Raw genomic sequence first — 11,046 nt, 5'->3', positions numbered from 1 at the left:
TATGTATAACAGCCACCTTATACAGCAGTAATGCTGCATTTGTACAAGATGGCTCATTAAGTTATTCTCCTTGCACACGTCGAACTCAACACGTATAAAATGTGTCCCCTGAGACCATTAAACCGTCCCTGAGGTGTGACTTTCCTTTGGAATGACACGCAGCAACCCCCTTGGTAGCGCTGCCCGTCTTCTGACATCATTGGTTGGCTGGCTGCGCCTCTGCGGCCGCCCTGCCCAACACAACGCCCCTCGGTGTCTTACTTATTTTGACTGTGAGGGTGTGATTGATGGGCATGAGCAGTGCATATGTTCGCCTGTCACTCATCTCCTTCCGCCTTCTTCAGACTGTGCGGCTTCATGGCCGTGGCATGCGATAAGGGATCAGCTGACGCCGCACAGTCTGAAGCAGGTGTAAGGACATGAGTGAGAGGCGAACATATTTACTGCGCAAGGCCATGAATCCCAGCCCGCAGTGTGAATTAATGAACAGACACTGCGGGGCTGGGTTTCATGGGCATCGCGAACCGCACTGGCCGACATGAAATGATGTCAGAAGATGGGCAGCGCTAACTGCACAGGGCCAAGGGATAACACAACAGCGCAGACTCCTGTACAGCAAAATGCAACGCTCAGGAGGCCGCGCCAAGCACCAAGGTTGTTTTTTGGACAGCTGTGCTGCGTCTCATTAAGAAGGGAACTCACGCCTCCAAGACAGTTTTGACTGTATAAGGGGCTAAATTTTATACGTGTTTCATTCAGCGTATGCAAGGAACAAAATTAAAAGCGCAACCTTTGACTTGTGCAGCATTACTGCTGCACAAGGTGGCTCTTCTAGTTTGTAACACCTGAGGGGGGTTAAAGGTTACCTTTAAAATTGGTTCAATTGGGCTTTGGTCTACACTCTGCTGCTTCTGCAGACCCCGGGCTCTAACACCGCCAGTTGGTGCCCGGAAGTGCTGGCTGCACATAGAAAAACACCCGCCAATGTGTCAGTGGGGTTCAGCAACGCCAGGACTTTCCCCCGCTGTTTAGCCGGCAACGTGTCCTGCAAACGCCACGCAGACACAAATCTGCCGCCAGTGCAGGCTTCGGCCTACACTCTGCTCCCTCTCCTCCTGCTGTCCCTGGGCTCTAACACCGCCTGTTGGTGCCCGGAACTGCTGGCTGCACAGAGAAAAACACCAGCCAATGTGTCAGTGGGGTTCAGTAACGCCAGCTGTTCCCCTGCTGTGTAGCTGGCATTGTGTCCTGCAAACGCCACGCAGACACAACAACTGAAATTGAAGGGAACCTGTCCCCCCAGGCGTTTGTATGTATAACAGCCACCTTGTACAGCAGTAATGCTGCATTTGTACAAGGTGGCTCATTAAGTTATTATCCTTGCAAACGTCGAACTCAACACGTATAAAATGTGTCCCCTGAGACCATTAAACCATCCCTGAGGTGTGACTTTCCTTTGGAATGACACGCAGCAACCCCCTTGTTAGTGCTGCCCGTCTTCTGACATCATTGGTTGGCTGGCTGCGCCTCTGTGGCCGCCCTGCCTGGCACAACGCCCCTCGGTGTCTTACTTATTTTGACTGCGAGGGTGTGATTGATGGGCATGAGCAGTGCATATGTTCGCCTGTCACTCATCTCCTTCCGCCTTCTTCAGACTGTGCGGCTTCATGGCCGTGGCATGCGATAAGGGATCAGCTGACGCCGCACAGTCTGAAGCACGTGTAAAGACATGAGTGAGAGGCGAACATATTTACTGCGCAAGGCCATGAATCCCAGCCCTGCAGTGTGAATTAGGCTAGGTTCACATTGTGCTAGGTGAGTCCGTCTAACGGACACATTTTTAAGTAGTGAAAACGCAATATAACGCACATACTAACGCGCCCATAGACTTGCATTGTCTGACGCCTCGTGACGCATGCCAAATTTGGCATGCGTTAGTCACATAACGTTTTTTTCTGACGGACCTTGGAACGCGGCTTGCAGCGTTTTCGGGTCCGGCCAAGCTAACGCAATACTAACGGAAGCGTTAATTCTGCCATTGATGTCTATGGCAAACGCAGCCAGACGCAAATCTTGATAAATTTCCAAAAAGAACCATACGTTTTAATAGCGTTTGAGGGAGGTCCATGTGGTCATGTGACAGGAAACAGGATTTCGGCCATTATACTGTCCCCAGCGCACATCAAGAGGCCTGCTGCACACCAGAGAAAAAGTGTCTTGCAAAAGATCACAGGAAATGTAAGTACATTTGTATATATTTATATACTAGATGGTGGCCCGATAACGCATCGTGTATTCTAGAATATGCATGTCCACGTAGGATATTGCTCAGCCATGTAGTATGAAGTATATTGCCCAGCGACGTAGTATACATCACAGAGCCACGTAGCGTATTGCACAGTGAAGTAGTATACAGCACCCAGCGACGTAGTATACAGAACCCAGTCACGTAGTATATTGCACAGCGACGTTTGTCACAGTACCCTGTGTGAGCGGTGAGCTGAGGGGTGTAAGGGGGCGCCGGGCAGTGAGTGCGGGGCGGACCTTTTTTTTCTGCCTGTGCGCGTCGCTGATTGGTCGCAGCAGCCATGACAGGCAGCTGCCGAGACCAATCAGCGAATTAATACCGTGACAGAAGGACAGAAAGACGGAAGTTCCCTAGACAATTATATAGTAGATATCTCTGTATACATCATGGGAGTCTGTATTGTACGACGGATGTGTGTGTACTAAAAATGTATTGCTTTGTTGCAGATGTCGGATAGTGAGGGAAGCAGCAGCAGCGTGTCTGCGTTTTTTTCTTCTCAGTCGGTAGGCTTGCACTTTAAAAAACCACTAACATTTGTGTGGAAATTCAGTGTATTAAGCTATATATATATATATGTATAATCATGTTTCTATTGCAAATAGGAGTCTTCGGAGCCCGAGGCTGCTAGGCCCCCCCAAAAAAACAGGCAAAACCAACAAAGGTACATAGCAGACATTTTTAAGTTTTGCAAGCATAAATTTATTGATCAAAGAAATGTAATTTTTTTTTCCATTTACATACACAATAGGTTGTGGCACACGGAGGACACAAGAGGAAGAAGGTTCCTCGCCGTCTGTCGTCTCCACAACTGCCAGTGGTAAATATAAAACTAGAAATTTATCTACAATCTATCTATTCACTTTCTATCTGCTATATCTATAAACTATCTATCCACTATCTCTCTCTCTCTATCTTTCGCTGTATCTATCTATGTATCTATCTATCTATGTATCTATCTATCTATCTATGTATCTATCTATGTATCTATCTATGTATGTATCTATCTATGTATCTATCTATCTATGTATCTATCTATCTCTGTATCTATCTATCTATGTATCTATCTATCTCTGTATCTATCTATTAGTCTACCAATAAACTGAATTTGAACCTTTCAACATAACGTTTTGTGTTTACATAGTCCAAGTCAGCGAGCCAAAAAAAAAAAGGATTGTGGTTGACGAAGAGCCGTTGACCATTCACAATGAGACACTGATCAACCTTGTGGAAGCCAACCCCTCAATATGGGACCAAAGCGACAGCTCCCACCATGACATAGTAAAGAACCGCAAGTTGTGGGATCAAATTATCTCTTACTTCGATCCCCGATACATGGAGAAGTCGTCAACCTCAAAGAAAAAAATTGGTAAATATTGGTGATGTTAAATTGTCTACTATCTATCTCTAAACTATCAACTACCTATACACTAAACTATTTCTCTATCATCTATAATAATTACTATCTATCAACTATCTATCTACTAGCTATATATCAACTATCTTAACCCCTTAACGACCGCCGATACGCCTTTTAACGGCGGCCGCTAAGGGTACTTAAACCACAGCGCCGTTAATTAACGGCGCTGTGGAAAAAGTGAATAGCGCCCCCCAGAGTCGGATTTTCTCTGGGGTCTCGGTTGCCGAGGGTAGCCGAGACCCCAGAGAACATGATTCGGGGGGTTTTTACCAACCCCCGAGTTGCGATCGCCGGTAATTAACCGTTTACCGGCGGTCGCAACAAAAAAAAAAAAAACGCGATTTGCCGTTTAATTTCTCTGTCCTCCGATGTGATCGCACATCGGAGGACAGAGAAATGTGGTCCCCGATGGCCCCCAATAGCCCCCCGATACTTACCTACCTCCCCCGGTGCTCCTCGTGTCTCTCCATGGGCGCCGCCATCTTTTTTCCGGGAAAAAATGGCGGGCGCACGTGCAGTGCGCCCGCCGCCCGGCACCCGGCAGATCTTTGGGGTCTCGGCTGCCGGGGGTAGCCGAGACCCCAAAGAACATGATCGGGGTCTGTTTGCACCGACCCCTGTTTTGTGATCGCCGGTAATTAACAGTTTACCGGCGACCGCAAAAAAAAAAAAAGCGATCTGTAATTCTCTGTCCTCTGATGTGATCGCACATCAGAGGACAGAGAAATAGGGGGATTCGGGGACCCTAACATACTCACCCGGTGTCGCTGGGTCCTCTTCTGTCTTCTCCTGCCAGCCGGCTTTTTCATCATCACCATCTGGTGGCCGGCAGGAGAAGACGAGTTGGGGCTAAAATTAGGGTTAGGGTTAGGGTTAGGGTTAGGGTTAGAGTTAGGGTTAGGGTTAGGGTTAGAGTTAGGGTTAGGGTTAGGGTTAGAGTTAGGGTTAGGGTTAGAGTTAGGGTTAGAGTTAGGGTTAGAGTTAGGGTTAGAGTTAGGGTTAGGGTTGGGGCTAAATTTAGGGTTAGGGCTAGGGTTAGGGTTAGGCTACTTTCACACTAGCGTTTATTGGCTTCCGTCGCAATGCATCGTTGGAGAAAAAACGCATCCTGCAAAAGTGCTTGCAGGATGCGTTTTTTCTCCATTGGCTTGCATTAGCGACGCATTGCGACAGATTGCCACGTCGCATCCGTCGTGCGACGGATGCGTCGTGCTTTGGCGGACCGTCGGCACAAAAAAAGCTACATGTAACTTTTTGTGCGACGTGTCCGCCATTTCCGACCGCGCATGCGTGGCCGGAACTCCGCCCCCGCCTCCCCGCACCTCACAATGGGGCAGCGGATGCGTTGAAAAAACAGCATCCACTGCACCCGTTGTGCGGCACTTACAACGCTAGCGTCGGTACGTCAGCCCGACACACTGCGATGGGCTGAGTACGACGCTAATGTGAAAGTAGCCTTAGGCTTCTTTCACACTTGCGTCGGTATGGGGCGGTCGCAATGCGTCGGCCCGACGTACCGACGCACGTTGTGAAAATTGTGCACAACGTGGGCAGCGGATGCAGTTTTTCAACGCATCTGCTGCCCAGTCTATGTCCTGGGGAGGAGGGGGCAGAGTTACGGCCACGCATGCACGGAAATGGCGGACGCGACGTACAAAAAAAAGGTTACATTGAACTTTTTTTGTGACCAAGGGGGCTAAAGTTATGGTTAGGGTTGGGGCTAAAGTTAGGGTTAGAGCTGGGATTAGGGTTAGGGTTTGGATTAGGGTTGGGATTAGTGTTACGTTTGGGATTAGGGTTGGGATTAGGGTTACGTTTGGGATTAGGGTTAGGGGTGTGTTGGATTTAGGGTTTTGATTAGGGTTATGGTTAGGGTTGAGATTAGGGCTGTTTTGGGGTTAGGGTTGTGATTATCGTTAGGGTTGTGATTAGGATTATGGATCGGGTTGAGATTATGGTTAGGGGTGTGTTGGAGTTAGGGTTGGAGTTATAATTTGGGGGTTTCCACTGTTTAGGTACATCAGGGGGTCTCCAAACACGACAGCCAATTTTGCGCTAAAAAAGTCAAATGGTACTCCCTCCCTTCTTAGCTCTGCCGTGCGCCCAAACAGTGGTTTACCCCCACATATGGGGCATCAGCGTACTCGGGATAAATTGGACAACAACTTTTGGGGTCCAATTTCTCCTGTTACCCTTGTGAAAATATAAACTTGGGGGCTAAATATCTTTTTTGTTGGAAAAAAAAATATTTTTTTATTTTCACTACTCTGCATTATAAACTTATGTGAAGCACTTGAGCTTTCAAAGTTCTCACTACATATCTAGATAAGTTCCTTAGGGGGTCTAGTTTCCAAAATTTGGTCACTTGTGGGGGTTTCTACTGTTTAGGTACATCAGGGGCTCTGCAAACGCAACATAACACCCACAGACAATTCTATCAAAGTCTGAATTCCAAAATGGCGCTCCTTCTCTTCCGAGCTCTGCCGTGTGCCAAAACAGTGGTTTACCCCCACATATGGGGTACCAGAATACTCAGGACAAATTGGAGAACAAATATTGGCATCCAATTTCTCTTGTTACCTTTGTGAAAATAAAAATTTGGGGGCTAAAAAAATCTTTTTTGTGGGAAAAAAATATTTTTTATTTTCACTACTCTGCATTATAAACTTCTTTGAAGCACTTGGGCATTCAAAGTTCTCACCACATATCTAGATAAGTTCCTTGGGGGGTCTATTTTCCAAAATGGGGTCACTTGTTGGGGGTTTCTACTGTTTAGGTACATTAGGGGTCTGCAAACGCAACATAACGCCCGCAGACAATTCTATCAAAGTCTGCATTCCAAAATGGCGCTCCTTCCCTTCCGAGCTCTGCTGTGCGCCCAAACAGTGGTTTACCCCCTCATATGGGGTACCAGCATACTCAGGACAAATTGGACAACAAGTTTTGGGGTCCAATTTCTCTTGTTACCCTTGTGAAAATAAAAACTTGGGGGCTAAAAAATCTTTATTGTTAAAAAATATATATTTTTTATTTTCACGACTCTGCATTATAAACTTCTGTGATGCACTTGGGCATTCAAAGTTCTCACTACACATCTAGATAAGTTCCTTGTGGGGTCTAGTTTCCAAAATGGGGTCACTTTTGGGGGGTTTCTACTGTTTAGGCACATCAGGGGCTCTCCAAAAACGACATGGCGTCCGATCTCAATTCCAGTCAATTTTGCATTGAAAAGTCAAATGGCGCTCCTTTGCTTCCGAGCTCAGCCATGCGCCCAAACAGTGGTTTACCCCCACATATGGGGTGTCAGCGTACTCAAGACAAATTGTACAACAACTTCTGGGGTCCATTTTCTCCTGTTACCCTTGGTAAAATAAAAATTTGGAGGCAAAAAGATCATTTTTGTAGAAAAAATGCGATTTTTTTATTTTCACGGCTCTACGTTATAAACTTCTGTGAAGCACCTGGGGGTTTAAAGTGCTCACCACACATCTAGATAAGTTCCTTAAGGGGTCTAGTTTCCAAAATGGTGTCATATGTGGGGGGTCTTTACTGTTTAGGCACATCAGCGGCTCTCCAAACGTGACATGGCGTCCGATCTCAATTCCAGCCAATTCTACATTGAAAAAGTAAAACGACACTCCTTCTCTTCCAAGCTCTGCGGTGCGCCCAAACAGTGGTTTACCCCCATATATGGGGTATTGACGTACTCAGGAGAAATTTCACAACAACTTTTGTGGTCTAATTTCTCTTGTTACCCTTGTGAAAATAAAAATTTGGGGGCAAAAAGATCATTTTTGTAGGAAAAATGAGATTTTTTATTTTCACGGCTCTACGTTATAAACTTCTGTGAAGCACTTGGGGGTTCAAAGTGCTCACCACACATCTAGATAAGTTCCTTAAGGGGTCTAGTTTCCAAAATGGTATCACTTGTGGGGGGTTTCCAATGTTTAGGCACATCAGGGATTCTCCAAACGCAACATGGCATCCGATCTCAATTCCAGCCAATTCTGCATTGAAAAAGTCAAACGGTGCTCCTTCACTTCCAAGCTCTGCGGTGCGCCCAAACAGTGGTTTACCTCCACATATGGGGTATCGACGTACTCAGGAGAAATTGCACAACAACTTTTGTGGTCTAATTTCTCCTGTTACCCTTGTGAAAATAAGAATTTGTGGGCGAAAAAATCATTTTTGTGAAAACAAATGCGATTTTTTATTTTCACGGCTCTACGTTATAAACTTCTGTGAAGCACTTGGGGGTTCAAAGTGCTCACCACACATCTAGATAAGTTCCTTGGGGGGTCTAGTTTCCAAAATGGTGTCACTTGTGGGGGGTTTCCACTGTTTAGGCACATTAGGGGCTCTCCAAACGCGACATGGCGTCCGATCTCAATTCCAGCCAATTCTGCATTGAAACAGTCAAACGGTGCTCCTTCACTTCCAAGCTCTGCGGTGCGCCCAAACAATGGTTTACCTCCACATATGGGGTATCGGCGTACTCAGGAAAAATTGCACAACAAAATTTGTGGTTAAATTTCTGTTTTTACACTTTTCTTCCACATTGTTTTAGTTCCTGTGAAGTACGTAAAGGGTTAATAAACTTCTTGAATGTGGTTTTGAGCAGCTTGAGGGGTTCAGTTTTTAGAATGGTGTCACACTTGGTTATTTTCTATCATATAGACCCCTCAAAATCACTTCAAAGGTGATGTGGTCCCTAAAAAAAACATGGTGTTGTAAAAATGAGAAATTGCTGGTCAACTTTTAACCCTTATAACTCCCTAACAAAAAAAAAAATTGTTTCCAAAATTGTGCTGATGTAAAGTAGACATGTGAGAAATGTTATTTATTAACTATTTTTTGTGACATATCTCTCTGATTTAAGGGCATAAAAATACAAAGTTTGAAAATTGCAAAATTTTAAAAATTTTCGCCATATTTCCATTTTTTTCATAAATAATCGCAAGTAATATCGAAGAAATGTTACCACTACCTTGAAGTACAACATGTCACGAAAAAACAATCTCAGAATCAGCAGGATCCGATAAAGCGTTCCAGAGTTATAACCTCATAAAGTGACAGTGGTCAGAATTGTAAAAATTGGCTCGGTCATTAAGTACCAAATTGGCTCTGTCACTAAGGGGTTAACTAACTATACACAATTTTTAAACTATCAATATAAGAACTGTCTACTAATATATATAATTTTTTAACCTTTTTTTAAAAATTACAGCGGATGCGGTCCATACTCGCTGGAAATCAATAAGGGACCGCTTTGTCCGTGACTACCGGAATAGTCAAAATGTACCAAGCGGAGCAGGTGCAAAACGGGTGACCCCGTATGTGCACTACGAGCAATTGCTCTTTCTTCAAAAAACATTGTCTCAGCGCTCGTAAGTACAAATTGGTCTGTGTGCGAGAAAATTTTTAAAAAAAATTACAGCAACATATATATATATTTTTTTGGTTACAGCACGATCTGCAGTTCCGCCGCGCCTAGACAGGCAGAAGAACTGGAGCCATCTCCACTGGAACCAAGTCAGCAGACGGGCACTGAAGACGTCTCTGTCATCAGCGAGCCACGATCTGGGGAGAGAAGCACTGTAGCTTCAGGTGTGAGTGCCCGGTTGCAATCAGTGCGTGGACGCAAGCGAGCTTCACAAAAAGATGAAGCTGATGCCATTATTGTCGATGGACTTCAGTGGGTTGAGGACATGTGTCGGAGTGAACTGAAAGACCTGAGGCAGGAAATTACCGACTTACAATCTCGCGAGTCTGTATATTCTGCAAATGAATGGAAGCTACTTTTTTTGTCCTATGTTCCCGTATCACAAAATATCCCGGCACACAGAAACCTTTTGTTTCGGCAAAGACTGAATGACCTTCTTGAGGAATTTGTGGGACCCCAGGAGCCAGCTCCATCGAGAACCAGAAGCATAGACATGCCGGCCTACAACCCTCAATATAGAGCCCGGTGTGAACCGAGCATTGAACATCAGAGACAAAGTAGCAGTCCATCATACACCTGGGCAGACAATACACCCGTGCAATACCAGAGTCTATAGTACAGCTCAGTGTCCCCAGCCAGGTGCAAACTGTGTTTCACGTTTTTTGGTTTATTGTTTTTTTACCACCCAATTTTGTGTGTGTTTTTTTACATCCCTATGGGATATCATATGTAAAAAGTTCACAACTGTTCTTTCATAAAAATTCGGAAACTTAAGTAAACTGTTTAAAATCTGATTCTTGTATGACTGTGAACACAACATAACAGTAATGTAACATTTTACAAGACATATTTTACAAGACATATGGGAAATAAAAAAAACCCAAAAAAACACATCAGGACACAGCTTCAGACTTGAAATAAATTTTACACGTGTCTGTCTTGCCATGGAACATGCCCCTCATGTATGAAGTACTGTGCAAATTGGTCACGAATCCTCATTATTTGTGCTGTAGACCGAACAGCAGTAGATTCAATGCTCATGAGGTTCGACTCACATTCATCGGGGTCAACCACCTGGGGTTCATGTCTGGCCACAAAATTATGCAGACAGATGCATGCCTTCACAACACGGTCCACATTTTCTGGTTGCAGTTGCATGCACGTTAGTAGAATTCGCCATTTTAATGTCAAAATCCCAAAGGCGCACTCCACATAACGTCTTGCCCGGCTCAAGCGATAATTAAAAATGCGCTTGGTGGAGTTCAGACTGCGGCTTGAGTACGGTTTGAGGAGATTTTGCCCAAGTTGGAACGCCTCATCACCAACTAAAACAAAGGGCAAACTTGGGTCTTCTGTCCCCGGTAGAGGTCGTGATGAGGGTAAGTTAAAATTGTTGCTATACAAACATCTCCCCATGTTGGAGTCTCTGAAGACTCTTGAATCGTTAGTACGGCCATACGCACCAACATCCACAGCTACAAACCGGTATCTTGCATCCGCTATAGCCATCAAGATTATCGAGAAGTATTTTTTATAATTATAGTACAGTATAGGACCCACTATGCGCTGGTTTCTGAATCCGTATGTGCTTGCCGTCCACGGCACCAATACAATTGGGGAAATTAGCCACATCCTCGAACTGTTGGGAAATCGCTAGCCACATTTCTGATGTCGGGGTTGGTAGCACAAGTGGTTGCAAGTTGTTCCAAATGGCATCACAAGTTTCCCGAACCAGTTGGCAAATTGTTGACTTCCCCAGTCTAAATTGTTAATGCAGTGACGCAAAAGATTCTCCAGTAGCCAGATATCTGTCGGTATTGAAAAAGAAAAAAAAAAAAAAATGTTAGGATTTTAAAGGACAACTAAAAGGCTACATAA

At 45.0% G+C, this 11,046-nt stretch overlaps 1 long non-coding RNA gene across 1 annotated transcript; it reads left to right on the top strand.

Moving 5' to 3' along the window:
• The first annotated feature begins 2,909 nt into the window (after positions 1-2,909).
• Positions 2,910-3,613, top strand: LOC143818404 (uncharacterized). Its single transcript, XR_013224518.1, has 3 exons — positions 2,910-2,969; positions 3,057-3,125; positions 3,450-3,613. It is a non-coding gene; the product is annotated as an uncharacterized LOC143818404 (long non-coding RNA).
• Positions 3,614-11,046: the final 7,433 nt, after the last annotated feature.

Source organism: Ranitomeya variabilis, chromosome 3 (assembly GCF_051348905.1).
Source record: "Ranitomeya variabilis isolate aRanVar5 chromosome 3, aRanVar5.hap1, whole genome shotgun sequence".
Lineage (NCBI taxonomy): Eukaryota > Metazoa > Chordata > Amphibia > Anura > Dendrobatidae > Ranitomeya > Ranitomeya variabilis.
The sequence above is the reverse complement of the archived record's forward strand: the minus strand, read 5'-3'. Positions and strand labels throughout refer to the sequence as shown.